The following is a 15,424-nucleotide window of genomic DNA, read 5'->3' as shown; positions in this document are numbered from 1 at the left end:
TGTGGGCATGAAGTTCTGCTTTCGAAGGGGACACCAGAAGGGGGGAGAAATTCAAATGCTCTGCCCGGCTGGTTGTTCCCTTGCCTCTCCCACAGCCGTGTCCCAGACGTTACAGCCCAGAAGCCAACACTGACAGGGAGAGCTATAGGTAGCTGGGCTGCCAGTGGCCAAAGGATGGTCCACCTGAGTTTGGAAAGTAGAGGACAGGGTAAGATGTTTGGGCATGAAAAGTGGAAGGAACATTTCCATTTAAGCCCATTCTGTGATACCTTAGTGAAAACATGTCCAGGCTGACAAACTCTTCTGTGCCTCTGAAAAGACCTCAGTATTTAGTATTCACTCTTGACCCCACCACACAATATGGAGCAGCCACTGATGGTGCCTGGTGCCATGTTTTTGGTGCTTCTTGCTGGGTGATGAATCACAAGGAAGAAACTGAAACATGACCTGAACAAGTACCATAGCCCAGGTACCATGCTAAATACTGTCACATATGCTAGCACGTTTAATCCTCCGTCTTGTGAAACGCAAGATATTACTGAATCTCCCAGATAAGACAACCAAAGCTTAGAAATGTTGTATAACTTAGTAAAGGGCTGAGCTCTGGTTGATTTAAGGTTTATGATTTAAGGTTGTTTAATCCTAGATTGAAACATAAGGTGTTTCCCCTACATGCGTCAAATTATGTTTGTGATAAATTCTAGAGAAGTATCTTGATTCTTCTCTGGATTTTGATTGTACGTTGCACTGTTTGCAATAAGTGGGCTAATAGGGATTTTGTACCTATAATTTGTTTTAGGATTTATAGGATGTTTTTCTTTGGAGTCAGTACTATCTTTTGGAGGGTGTGTCATGGAGGAATTGTCAATAAATCCTATCCTGGAGACAAAGTGGACCTAAACTTTGCTTTCAACTCAGTTGAATGGGAATGTATTAGGCACACATTGTGGTCTAGCCATCTATGAGAGACCAAAGTACAGACATAATCTCTTTCATTAAGCAATTCACAAATTTCTTGAAAGGACACAGGATTCAGCTGTACAGATACACAGAGCAATGCTGGTAAGTTATAACAAAGGCTCAAGTGAGTCCTGGAGACAGTGAGAGTTATAGGAGGTCAGAGGAGTGAGTGATGAAACAGCTGTGGTATTCAGGAAACATTTGATGCAAGAGGGAAGCTTGAGGTGAGCTTGAAAATGTGTAGAATTGCTCTTGGGAAGAAAGAAGTAGAGATTTTCTAAATGAGAGGAGGGGGAACTGCTTAAGTGCGGAGGTAAAAATCCTACTAGTGTGTTTAGGGGATGAGGAGAAGTCCATTTTTGTTGGAACCACACAGGAAACAGTTGAAGATATGATAGGAAAGGCAATGAGACCTTGAACGCTAACTAGAACCTAAACCTTATTCCAATTGCTATGCAAAGCCCCAGCAGGTTCTTGAGCAGAGAAAGGTTGTAAGAAAAGGAGTTTTCAGAAACTGAATCTACAAATGGCAAGCATAGGAAGCAGTGGAACAATACTAAGAGAAAGGAGATCATTTAGGAAGGCATTGTCATGATTTAGGGGTGAAGTTATGAGCACTTAACCAAGGTGAAGGTGGGGGAAAAAAAGGAAAGGGGTGGGCAGGGCCCAACTCAGGAGATATTAACAGCAGGCCCAGGGACTTTCTATGGAGGGAAGGGAGAGGGAAGAATCAAGGGAGATATCGTGGATTAAGCTTGGATAGAGTCAAAGTTATTCTCATTTGGGACCAGGCTCCATGTGAAGGGCTGTCTTGTTTGGGAGCTCCAGGAGCCTTGGGCTGAAGCCTTATCTCTGTACTAGTTATAGCCAAGTCACCTTCCCACCCACAGGCTTCACATTCTTTCTATGTAAGGCAAAGACAGTTGGCAAAATGCACTTTGGAAAAGTCTCTTCCAGCACCTTCATATAGAATTTTGTATGACAAAGTCCTGAAAAGTATGCATCTCTCTCATCCCTCCTTATCCCCATGCCTAGCGTAGATTAATCTCCAAAAGGACAGAGGCTCCAGCGACCCGACTTCCATGTGCAAGAGGCACTGTGCTCCATTCTGCACCACCATGGGCTGACTGAGCATTTGTGTTGCAGACTTTGAAGTTAACTAATATTCAGAGAGTAAGTCTGAGCTGGGGTGTGCCAAGCCTCATTAGCTTTGTGGTTAGGTCAGGGTGCCCGCCCATGAGGATGCTAAATGGCAGCATTATCAGGATGAGACAATGTAACTGTCTCACTGCATTAACAACCCATCAATCCCTACAGCCACACTGCATGGCCCCTTTCCCCCAGCAGCAGCCTACTTGGTGAGATGGTGTATGAAGGCTGCAGCTGGCTGTGCAGGAGGGATGCTCATCTGTTCTGTCTCCACCTTCCGCTGATCACAGATATGGTGCAGAATGAAGGATGCTGAGACCCTGGGCCTCACCCCATGACAGGATAAGGCAGTGCCCATGTCATAAACATAAATAAGTATACAATGAAAGTGACCCCAGGTGGAACCTAATTTCTGCAGCCTTAAGAAGCTTCTTTTGTCATCTCAAGGGATACAGTGGCTGTGGAGAAGCAAAGATCAGAGCAGGTCTCAAATGCAGATGGACATGCTAAGATTTCAAGCCAACAATAAATGTCTGACCTGCTCAAACGTAAATCCTCTCTCTTCTTAAGTGGACCTAAAATTCCCACTAGCACACATCCATTGCTCTAAGAAATTGCATTTTTGGTCACTAGGTGACAAGTGACCTCTTTTCAAGTTCCTCCAGGTGGGATAACACATTAAGTCTTTTAAACTATCCTATATATATATATTTTTTCTGGCCTGCTATTAATAATGTCACTTAACATCCACATTATCCTTTGCATACACACAGTAAGTTTTAATATTAAAACAGTCCTAAGAAATATTAACATTAGTCTCAAATTTTAAAAAAGAACAGATCAAATTTACTAAATGCCTTATTTCCTCCAACAAAGTACTCTTTGTTGGCATATGTTAAAGAGTCATAAATTAGATGTCTTACAATTGTTATATATATGACATATATAATATAGTTTCTCTCCCATTTAAAAAACAAGTGGCTATTAAATAGCCACATCAAATTGAGGAAATCCAGTGTTAGCTGGCTAGTCCACTGGCAATACCCCAAGATATGGACTTTGGCCAGTTCAGTGTTGATGGGATGCATCAAAAGAAAGACTCAAACTGGAGTGCTATGAAGAGGAGGCATCATTGTACTGGGGACCAGCGTGGGTGACCCTGAGAAAGAGTCTGAAGGCTCTTTGCTGCTTGAGAGTGGGGATAGAGAAGAGAAAAACAGGTCTAAGGTTGATGACAGTGATGCATGTTTTTGAGGTTGAGGCCTTGAACTGTATACTTATTTTGTGTAGTATTTGATCTGTCCTCCCTATGATGCCAAGCCCCTATCATCTACACAGTAGTGTCTTTTTCTGAATCATGGCACAACAGCTTGTATCAACATGTCTCAAACATACTTGACCATCATGTACTTAGAAAAGTGGACTTAATTGATGAGCATCAACAAGAGCTGAATATAATGTGTATATTTTGTTGATATTTCCCTTCTGTGACACACCTATTGTGAGGCACTCTAGCATGGAGGTTTAGAGTATGAGCTCTGGAGGCAGATAGATACTCTGGGATTGAATCCTGATTCTATCACAGTCTATATGATTCTACACAAGTCATTTAACCTTTATGTTTCAGTTCTTCCTATCCCTCCTCTAGCCAAAATTTGGCTGACTTTTATCAAATCTAGATCTTTATCCTTATTACCCTTGTATCTCAACGTTGGGAGGTATGAAAAGTATTCTCTTGGCTACCCATTGCCTTTTCTCCCTTCCTTTTGTAAAAGCCTATAGTCTTTAAGGCTCAGACCAAATCAGCCTACCGCTTTCTCCCCCTTCTTCTAATAATTATTTGAGGAGCATCTTGCCATGTGTCCCTATGCATTACGACTTGGTGCTGATTCGCTGCCTTCTACTTTTCAACTCCAGTCCTCATCCTAGGCAAAGTCAGCATCCTTATGGACCCCACATTAGAGTCCTGGCTTCTTGGTTCCTTGAATTTCTCACATTCAATGACCTTCTTTACTTCAGCTGAGCCATTCACTCCATGATAAGATGCTAAACCACATCATCCACAGAAACATCTCCACTTCCAAAATCAAGAACTTCCATGTTTGTACTAAAAGCTTTTATCCTTCTACCTCAGTTGTCCAAATACTTCCACTGCATGAATATGCTGACCTCAAAACTTTCAAGTCATTGAAGCCCATTTCCATCCGTAAATCACCCCGTCTTCACTTCCCACTTTATCCATCTTTGCTTGCTTATTACATAACTTTAGTCAATCTATTTTAAAATAACTCCAAATCAGTTGTTGCTTACTTTCTTTCCATTTCACTTACCTTGAAAAATGTTAATTCTGACAGAAACAACCCACTTTCTGTTGTCCACACCTGAGCAGCTGGGCATAGGAGGAAAACACAGAAGTAGGAACATAGATAGATATGTTCCTACCTAAATGTACCCTAAAATAATGAACACTGTCTTAGGTCAACCTTCCTGGAAACTGATTCTCAGCTGGAGATTTGTGTGTAGGAGAATTGTTGGAGAATGGTCACCGGAATATCTCAAAGACAGAGAGAAAGGCAGGAGTGAGCAGAGGGAGAATTTGACCTATGACACAGTTGCAACAAAGGCCTTGGCCAACCTCACAAGAAGCTCTGGAACAAAGATGGCTCTTCAGAGTTGTCCCTGATTCAGGCAAGAGGGCTGGGCCTTTGAGGATATGGGATGCCTCTGGGAAGGGAGAGTAATTACCTTAAACCCTTGGCTGAAAGTAATTCCTGGGAAGTGACTCATCTGGAAGCCACCAGCAGCCAACATTTACATGGCTGGGGGTTCCTGAGGCACGGGCTTGGTGAAGCAGCATAGAACCCACTTCATTATAAACATTATAGTGTCTGGCTCTGCATTCTTCCTGCAGTACCCCTATATGTGAACAGCTTGTCCAAGATTCTGGCTGTTCTCATTTCCTGAAGAAGCTTATGCCTTCCTGACTTCCTACTTTATATCTATTTTAGATTTTCCTTTCCCTGAGCTAGCACCTCTGCTAGCCTGTGTGACTTTCCTCGTGATGTGACTCATATGCTTATCCTGCAGAGGTCTGAGCCCCTGGTCAGCAAACTCCTCTTGGGCTGTAGCTGCTACACATATACCAAGTTACTGTCAAAATTGGGTAGAAAAGTGCCAATAAAAACTCCAGTGGATCACTGGAGAAACAAATGTATTTCTCTCTGCCGACCTTGTGTAAAGAATAGCCGAAACTCCATCTGATTGCTAAGGGAAATTAACCTGCCAGGACTGTGAGTGCTTTCTGTGCCTGCTGCTGATACAGCTAGCCCAAAGTGGCCAAAGGCAGAAATAGCATGTTTTTGTTTTGTTTTGTTTCGAGATGGAGTCCTGGTCTGTCACCCAGGCTGGAGTGCAGTGGCGCAATCTTGTCTCACTGCCACCTCCGCCTCCTGGGTTCAAGCGATTCTCCTACCTCAGCTTCCCGAGTAGCTGGGACTGCAGATGTGTGCCACCATGCCCGGCTATTTTTCTTTTTTTTTTTGTATTTTTAGTAGAGACAGGATTTCTCCTTGTTGGCCAGGGTGGCCTCAAACTCCTGACCTCAGACGATCTGCCTGCCTCGGTCTCCCAAAGTGCTGGGATTACAGGTGTGAGCCAATGTGTCCAGCCAACAATAGGAGAAGTTTTATTCTTGGTCTGTTCCTAGTGGAAAATTTACACTGGGAAACATAAAGGGTCACTGAGAGTGATGGTAAAGAGGGGTGCCCCAACTGCCATTCTTCAGTATCTGAATTTATTTCTATATACATACATGTAGTATATGTATAATGGTCTTGAATTTAGGAAGCATGGCAGTGTTTTGCATCCTAGAAGAGAGGCTCCCCATTCTTTCAGAGAATCATATCGAAACTGGCACCTCACCTGTATCCTCAAAAGACCATTCCATTGCCCTATCAGGCTGTCAATTTCTTAGGAGTCGTTGCATGTAATAAGATGAGTGAATTTTGTGGTTATGTGCTCCATCTCCCCTCCCTTGCTGTAAAGTAGGTTTCCTGGTCTAATGTGATGTTGTGCAGGATCCCACGTTGCTGGATTAAACACTGATAAAGGGTTTAGACAGTGTGCTGGCTAAGGGCCTGGGGGCAGGGAAGGTAAGCCCATGCCTGGAATATGTGTTTATATTGTCAAAATGAACCTCTGCTGCTTCTGGGGTGGAAGAAGTTCCATGTAACCCATTTGCCATCAAACATCAGATTGGTCTCCTATAGGGATGCTGCCATATGGGAGACATAGCATTTGTCTCTGCTGGTAGGTTGGACATTTGACAGGGTTAAGAGCTAGAGCAGTCATGATAAGCAGGAGCTCATGTCCCTGAGTCTGTGTATCGTATCCATTGCTGCCACCATGGCCACTCCATTTCATAAACCCATTGTGCAAGTCAAGATTGTGTTATTAGAGCCTGGCTGGTGTCAGCTGGCTTAGTTGTTCTCTTTAAATGCTTATTTAGTCCTCTTCTTGGGTGGATGCTCTCTGGAGGGTATTAACATATGATGTAAAGATCTTCACATTTTGGGCCAGTCCCATAGGCCAATCCATTAGCCTCTTCTCCATTCTTTCTTGTCCCAATCTTCTAATCTGTTTTCTGACAGGTCCCTGATGAACTGGCGAAGACACTTATCACTTCCAATGGGGCCATATAGAGCCTTACTTCAGGCCACTTATACTTCCACTCAATGTGGACAACCAGATGTCTCACCTGCTTTTAGGGCTTCTCTTCATGGCTCTTAGAGGATCACCCCCAAGAGGGGATACAGTGCAGCAGAAGTTCACTTTCAGTTTCTGCTCACACATCAAACGAACCCATCCATGCCCATGATGAATCTCTTTCTCCTGTATCAGGTAGTTGTTGTCCAGAGGTGAGTTGAAAGAGAGATGCCAGTGTAACTGGTACAAACAGAAGGGTCTGGGCTACCTGTTGATGTGGCTTATTTAAAACCTTGGGGTCTACTTGTGCCTGGCCCTGGGGTTACTTTGTCTGAACAGTGGGTCATTGCTGAGCCTGCCTGGATATATTAGTTGGTGGATCTGTTAGAACTCAGCTTATGAAGGGCTGTTGTGGCTGCATAGCCACTTGACGTCTTCTGGTCAGATGTTCAGTTTCTATCGTGCTCTTTAGCTGCTAGTAGTCATTTTTTGAATGGTGTATTAGTCTCTGCTGTACACGGCATGGCCCTGCTACAGAATCCTAGTGGTCTACATTTTGATTCTCCTATTAGGATTTGCTACAGTCTCCACATGGTATATTTTCCCTTCACAGATATCTCTAGTACCATAGGGTCTGCCAGGTCTATGGCACAAGCATTAAGCCTCCTTGCATACCTGACTGGCCTGCTGAAGTACCCTTTCCTGCTCTGGGCCCCATTCAAACCTGGTGCCTTCCATTTTAGCCATGCAATGGATTGGCATAGTATTCTCAAGTGTGACGTATGCTTCCTTTAGCATCAGAAGAAGTATATTAAGCACTGTGCTTCCTTTTTATTGCTGGAACATGGGAGAAGCCATAATTTGCCCTTTACTTTGGAGGAAATGTCCTAGCATGCCCCAGACACTTGGACCCCTAACATTTTCGCTAATGTTACAAGTCCCTTAATCTTCCTAGCTTTCTGCAGGTCAGTCTGCTTCTACCCAGCTGCCACATTGACTTTGTCAATCATTATGACATTGCATACACCTTGCTTTGTATGGTTAAATGCCACCACCTGGCTTCTGTTATTTCATGACTCTGTCATCTCTGTTATTACTAGGGAATTTAGTACTAGAACAGCCTCTCCTCTTATAAACTCTAGCCTGCAGAGGACAGCCATCACTGAATTTTTCAAGAATTTTGGTAATACTATGTATTAGTCAGTTCCAGACTGCCATAACAAAATACCACAGACTGGGTGGCTTAAACAACAGACATTTATTTTCTCATGGTTTTGGAGGCTGAAAGTCCAAGGTCAAGACTCTTGTCAGCTTAGTTTCTGGCGAGGGCTCTCTTCCTGGCTTGTAAATACCTGCCTTCTCACTGTGTGTTTACCTGGCAGGAAGGGAGAGAGAGAGACAGACAGAGAGAATGGGCTGTCTTGCATTTTTTTATCTTACAAGGACAATAATCCTATGGGATTAAGGCCCCCTTTTTATGACCTCATTTAACCTCAATTACCTACTAAAGACCCTGGCTCCAAATAGAGTCAGACTGGGGATTATGGCTTCAACTTATGAATCTTGGAGGGATACAGTTTAGTCTATAGTATCCCCTCACCTATGCATTTCTTATCGCTTTGATAAATGAAGTGTCATTCAGGTTGTCCCATAGAACATGGTCAGCCGATCAGGTTTTCTGGTCTTGTGCAGTGTATCCATTCTAGCCTGGCAAATTATCTGAGCTTTGGTTTCTGTTTGTCCATCATCTGCCACTACAGTTTTGGCATTTCTACTTCATTTAGCGGAGCCATCCCTTTATCCCAGCTTCCAAGAGATACCCTTTTAGCATATCAGCACCCTTTCTCACAGTACTTGCCAGGGTGTTCATCTTATGTCTTGGAATGGTGTTCCCATACCAATACATTTTCACTTATCCAGGCTTGCACCCTGCCACCCTTGACCCAACACCCTCAGGAGCCAGTCTAGTGCTTGGTCTCTCATCTCCTGCTGCTGCACAGGAGCTACAGCCCATAATCCCTGGCATATTTCCCTCTTCCTTGGTAGACCCAGCATTTCTCCAGTTGACAGGGTTAAGAGCTAGAGCAGTCATGATAAGCAGGAGCTCATGTCCCTGAGTCTGTGTATCATATCCATTGCTGCCACCATGGCCACTCCATTTCATAAACCCATTGTGTTACACTAACTATGGATCTTGTGTCAAACAGGATACAAGTTAGGGTAGCATTTCATATGGAGGGTAGTATGCATGTTTTTCAAATAAGAGGCCTTTGCACACTTTTAAGCAAAAGGAGAGGGAGCATCAGCTTCTAAGAAGAAGGATGGGGCGCCTCCATAGAGAGTTCATGGACATCTGGGCTTTCAAGGTCCTTGAGTTTATCAACATAGATGTCCCCATCGTGATAGTCCTGTTCCCTCCTTCTCAGTCACAGCCCTAACCTTGGTGGAGCAGACTTGCTGAAGTTGAGAATTCAAACTCCTCTAAGGCTTTGCTCCCCTTGTAACTCAGCTTTTGGCCTGACCCTCAGTCTTTCTTGCCTCCTGCTGCAAGAGAGGGGGTTCTTGTTCTATGCTGCTAAGGAGGCCCTTTGACTTTCACACTTAGCTTTAACTTCACGAATAGTCCCCTTCAGCCTTTATTGTCTTTCTCTAATGCATCAGTAGCACTCAGCAAAGACATTCAATTCCATAAATTTGAAACTTACTATTTACCGCTACTTCTCAAATGCTTGAGATATCTCACCTGCCCACACTTGCCCTTCCACTGGTATCTCATCTCAATTCAACACAAATAAACATTCTAATACTCGTGCCAATACAGCATGCCAGGGACTAACAGGGACTCCAGCAGTCTCCACTGATAAAGCCCTCACTTACAGCTGACTCTACAGAGAGAGTGATACTGCTCCAAAATCCCATTTAAAAAATCTGCTTCTTGATACTAACTGTTTTAGGTCAGGTTCTCTGAAAATAGACTTTGGAGATTTGCATGGAGGAGGTTTATTACGTACACCATCAAGAGCCACACCTGTAAGGAACTGAGGGATGCGGGACTGGGCTGAAAGAAGGGGTTGAACTGCAACGCTTCTGCAGCAAAACCTGAGCCAACCCCACAGGGAGTGCGGAGATGAGATAGATGACCCTGCGGAGTTGTCCCAAATTAATTTTAATGTAGTAATTATCCATCAGCCTCTTGATTTCTGCTTTTTGTGCCTTGAGAATTATAGTGAAGACATTATTCCAAACCAAAGGAAACAGATTTATTTTCTAATATTGTCTTTTATTTGTTTATATATTTACTTCTTTCAGCTCCTGATGGGCAAAATCACCTTACATTTCACGGTTATTCCTCTTTCACTCCCCAGGTTGCTGTTGTGATATTTGGGGAATCCCAGATTGTCAATAATTGTCAGGAGACCAGAAGGCTAGTGTCAGGCCCATTTTTGGCAAGGGAATAAGAAATAAAATAAAACTCCAAAATGAATTATAAGAAGAGATAGTTTGAGAATATCCGGAAAAAGAAGCAGAGAATCCTAAGACCTAGAATTCTCTAAGAGCATGCCATGTCAGATTTGTCTTTTTTTTCTTAAGTAAAAGTGTTAGATTGCTAGATTAGGAAAGTGTGTTTCTGATTTTCATTAAGGCATCCTGAAAAAAACCGTATCATATTACACCATATCTTAAGATGTATTCAGAAAGGATCAAAGCACTCTTAGGCAGATAACTTAGTGAAGGATCTAAAGATCTGAACTGATGATGAACTGGAGAGAAGTTTCTAGTGAACTTCTCCAGGGTTTGACTTCATCTGGATGTTAGTCAAAGTTTTAATGAATGACTTTTATAAAGAAAGAAGCCAGTCATCAAATTTGTGGATGACAAGAATTTGGGACTGTTAGCAAATATTCTAGATGACAGAATCAGGTTCCCCCAAGTTCTTGACAAGCTGAAAGAATGAAATGAATCCAAAATGATGAAATCTAGCCAAGGAGAATATAACATTCTATATTGAGTTTTAAGAAAATCTCGCAATTACAGAATAAGATCATTATAAAGTAGAAGCAATACTTGTGAAGGAATATATACCTTCCTTCGTGGGATTTAGTTGGGAGTAAATTGCTGGTGACCACCCAGAGCAAATAGACTCTTGGCAACATGAATAAAACTGCAATGTCTAAAGTGGTAGAGGTGGTTATTTTGCTATATCCTGAGTAAGTGAAATCACACAAGAAGAAATGTGTTCTAGACCCCACACTTGACCAGACCAAATTTAGAAGAGAGGAACTAGAACAATGAAGGGCCATAAAACTTTGCATATTGGTAATTGTTTTGGAAGTTGATGGTATCTAGCTTGAAGAAGACAAAGCTGAGAGGAATACATGGTCCCTGGCTGCAAATATTTGAAAGAATGCCATTAGAGGAAAGGGCTTACTTGTTCTTTCTTTGCAAGCATTAGAAATGGGACCGTAAGTGGGGACCTACAGAGAGATAGATTTAGGTTCAACATAAGGCAGAACCTCTATTCGGATTTAACTTTTGAGTGCCCTGCCATGGCATGAGCTGTCCGAGGAGGTGTGAGTTCCCGGTAACTTGAGACGACAGAGCATAGACCAGATGATGACATCACGTGTGTGTTTAGGGAGAGACTCAAAATCTATCATTTGGACGTTGGACTGGATGAGGATTGAGGTTACTTTCAGCCCTCAGACTCCATTTTACTGAACCGAAGACTAATATTTCTACTGATTTTAAGCAGGTCATTATTAAAATATGGTCTTGTGCTCAGGGCACAGCAAAGCTAGAATGAAGGATGCCCTTTTAAACAAGAGCCCTTTTGAAAGATTGTGACCTGTTCGTATGCTGTTCCCATGCCTGTAAATATTTTTGAGATGCAAGCAACAGAACACAATACTCCACCTCAGTTTATCTTCTCTGAGCTGCTGAAACCTGCTCTTATGTCCTTAATTCAAAGCCAAGCATACAAGGCTAAAATTACAAGACTCAAACTGTTATTTCCTCCAAGAAATAAGATTTTCCAGGGTTAATAACTCCTATTTGTTAAATACTATATGCCAAGCACTATGCTAAGCACTTGATTATTTTTAGCCATTTAGTCTTCAAAACAATCCTATTAATGGATACCGCCATTGTTGTTGTCCATTTCCAGATAGGGAAACCAAGGCTTGGATAGTCAGTAGTCACAGTAAGTGGCAGAGATGAAACTCAAACCCAAGTTGTCAATCTAGTAATGAAATAATGCACACTGTTAACCACTACACGTCGCTGCCTCTCCATGGCAAAGAGAAGATTCTAGTTGCATGTAAGAATTCAGATGGCAACGGTGTCCATCGTGCTTTCTGAAACAGCTGAGCTGACCTAAGTGTGGAGCAGGGCACACTGGAGAATATGGTGCGTTTCAGACAAGTAAAGGAGCAATTGCTTAGTGCTGACAACATTTTTGGACTACCAGCAGCCACAGTCTGCTTGCATAAATGGAGTCTTATTTCAATTGGCTCATTTGCTCAGAATAACAAGTACATATGCCAGTGTGGATAAAAACAGAAAGGCCAGAGACAGAGAAGATGGAAAGGGCATTTTACTGGTGTCTCAAGGAAACACACACACACACAAACATGCACACTTACTATGTTTTTTTCTCATCTCAAAGGTAATATTTCCTCATTGTAAAACAAATTAGAAAACACATAAAGCACAAGGAAGAAGATATCATTTGTAATCATCACACTGCCCAGATGCCTGGATGACCACTGAGAACATTTAGGCTCATATACTTTTAGTCGCATAGGAGTAAATCCACACATATTTTTTAATAAAAATGCAAGCGTTCCCTGCACACTGTTTTGTAGCCTCTTTTTCTCTCTGAATATATTGTTGTGAACATTTTTCCACCTCATTAAATTTTCTTCTACCCTGTCATTTTAAATGACTACATAGCATTCCACTATATGGACATGCCATAATTGGAACTTCATTTTTCACAAATAAATAAATAAATCTTGGGGAATTTCTCCCGCAGGTCAAGCATAATTGCTGCAAGAGGTGGTAGAGCAATGCTGAGGCCAGGATGGGAGGAAACGAGGAGCGCAGGGAGTGGGAATATTGGTTGGAGTTTTGATTTGAGGATCTACCAGGGGCTTTAAGAAATGGGAGCTGGTGAGAGACATTTAAAAGAGAAAATCTGCCCAAGAGGGAAGGAGGGAGGGGAGGTGATAGACTGGATAAGGTTTCTGAGATGGGTTACATGGCTTGGCTGTGTCCCCATCCAAACCTCTCCTTGAATTGTAGCTCCCATAATTCCCACATGTTGTGGGAGGGACCCGGCGGGGGATAATGGAATCATGAGGGTGCTTTCCTCCATACTGTTCTCCTGGTTTTGAATAAGTCTCACGAGATTTGATGGTTTTATAAGGGGAAGCCTCTTTCACTTAGTTCTCATTCTCTCTTGCAGCCGCCGTGTAAGAAGTACCTTTCACCTTCCATCATGATTGTGAGGCCTCCCCAGCCACGTGGAAATGTGAGTACATTAAACCTCTTTTTCTTTATAAAGTATCCAGACTTGCATTTGTCTTTATCAGCAGTGTGAAAATGGACTAATACAATGAGAGGAGATACAGGTTTCAGAGACTCTTCTGGGGAGAGAAAGGCTGTTTGGGGAGGGGAACGAGAATCTTGGTCTGAATAAAGAACAGAATAGGGTCTGGAGAGGACCATGATCAAGAGGGAGAAGTTGGAAGGCACAACTGTGTCTATTCTACTATGTAAAATCCTATGCCTACGTTGCCTCCACAGGCACTGTGATGGAGTCCTCTGGCCCTCAGAAGGCCTGGACTGTGGCTACAATCCCTGTGGGCTAATTACGCAAGAGAAGAGCTACAGGGAATGGGGAAGGATGTGATTCTGTGGTTGTATCTCCCTGGGAGATTCCCCAGCGGTGCCCCTCAGCTAGTGGCAAGGAGAAGGAGAAGGACGGATTTGCTTCGTAGACCACAGAGTGCCTGGGAGCCACTGGATGGCCTTCCTCCTTTCTGCCCACCCTCCACTGCAGCCTAGGGACCACAGCATTGTACTGTTCTTTACACACAGGGCTCACGGTCTGTAGGTGAAAATGGATGTTTATGGGAGTCTCCCCAGGTGGAGCAGACTGATTTCTCTCGTGGCCATGCCTCTTAGTCCTCAGCAAGAGGAACCCAATGCCAAGGGTCTTATGAACGACCCAGAAAGGAAGCTGGAGGCTACTGCAGCCAGCAAAAGGAATAGGGAGGTGCAGTGGGGTGGGATCAAAACTACCTCCTTTTGATCTCTGTCTTTACAAAGACAATCTGACCCCATGCCAGCCAGCCCTTTTACATAGGATTGAGGGGAGCACATGCCTAGCCTTTTCAGACTCGGGGGGGGGATCTTTGGAAATCTTCCGTGATTCTTTTTATGTTGCCGAGGGAGCCTCATGATTGTGTAAAGTCAAAATACCACATGCTCTGTGACCTTGAGCCATTGGATCTTAGCTTCCTTATTGATAAACAGAAGGGGTAATAAAAAAATCTATGTCATACATGTGGGGATTAAATGCCTGAATGCCACCTTTCTAAAGAAAAATTCAATACCTACTTTTCCCTGGGAGAGTGGTCTGTAAATGCAGGGTCTCAGGCATCTGACTGCTAGTTTTCTAGACAAATTCCCCCTTTTCTGGGTCCTGGACCTCAGCGTAGTGTCCTAGACCTCAGATCTGTCCTGTCAATTGAACTCGGATCCACTCGTTTACATTAACAAAAGCATCAAGAGGCATATATTGGAATGGTACTATGAGATGGACTGTATGTGAGTTGCTCTGGCCTGTCCAGTCTATTCTTTCTCTGCACGCAAGCCATATGGGTCCAAAACTTATCAGAGGGATGTTTGAGGATCATAGATTCAGAACCAGAGGAAAGAATTCTATGACTCCATTGTCAACTGGCTTTGTCAGACTGAAGCATGTATCTTTATGGCAGGTGCCTGCCTGTCAGATGAACAGACACTCACAGAACCCTGGAGGGGCAGGTTTGGAAGAGGACTTTTTCCTAGGAAGGCACAATACGGTTGATTAGGGTTCTGCTTACCAAATTACAATCTCACTCCAATATTATCTCTCTGAGTTTGCTCCCAAATCACCTTGACTGGAGTTTTGGGTGTTTATAAATCCTCAAGTCACCCAATTACAGATAATCTCTGCACTGACATTTTCAGTTGCCAAATCACTTCCACTGTGTGTGGGTTTTGCTAGGTTTAGCTCACAGGGGAAGATGGCATTCCCCATCACTGAATTCTTGGGGTTCTCCTTATCTCATGATTACCCTCCTGTAGACTACAAATGGAGAAGTAGAGCTGAACAACCAAGGGTTATTATTACTGAAACATTGGGGTGTGTCATCATTTTGTGTTGTTAATAACAAAAGTTAGACCTCAGATCTCAGCTTCCAGACTGGGGACTCTCTCTCCTGGGTATAAGGATAGTAAACTAATTTGTGAAGTGCCAGGAACACTTACCTGACTATCAGTGTCCAATATTCTCTGTCTTGATTTTGTTTGGTCTCACATAGCCCTCTTATGAAGCTGATAT

This window comes from Pan troglodytes, chromosome 7, assembly GCF_028858775.2.
Source record: "Pan troglodytes isolate AG18354 chromosome 7, NHGRI_mPanTro3-v2.0_pri, whole genome shotgun sequence".
In the NCBI taxonomy this organism is placed as follows: domain Eukaryota; kingdom Metazoa; phylum Chordata; class Mammalia; order Primates; family Hominidae; genus Pan; species Pan troglodytes.
This window is presented reverse-complemented; position numbering follows the sequence as displayed.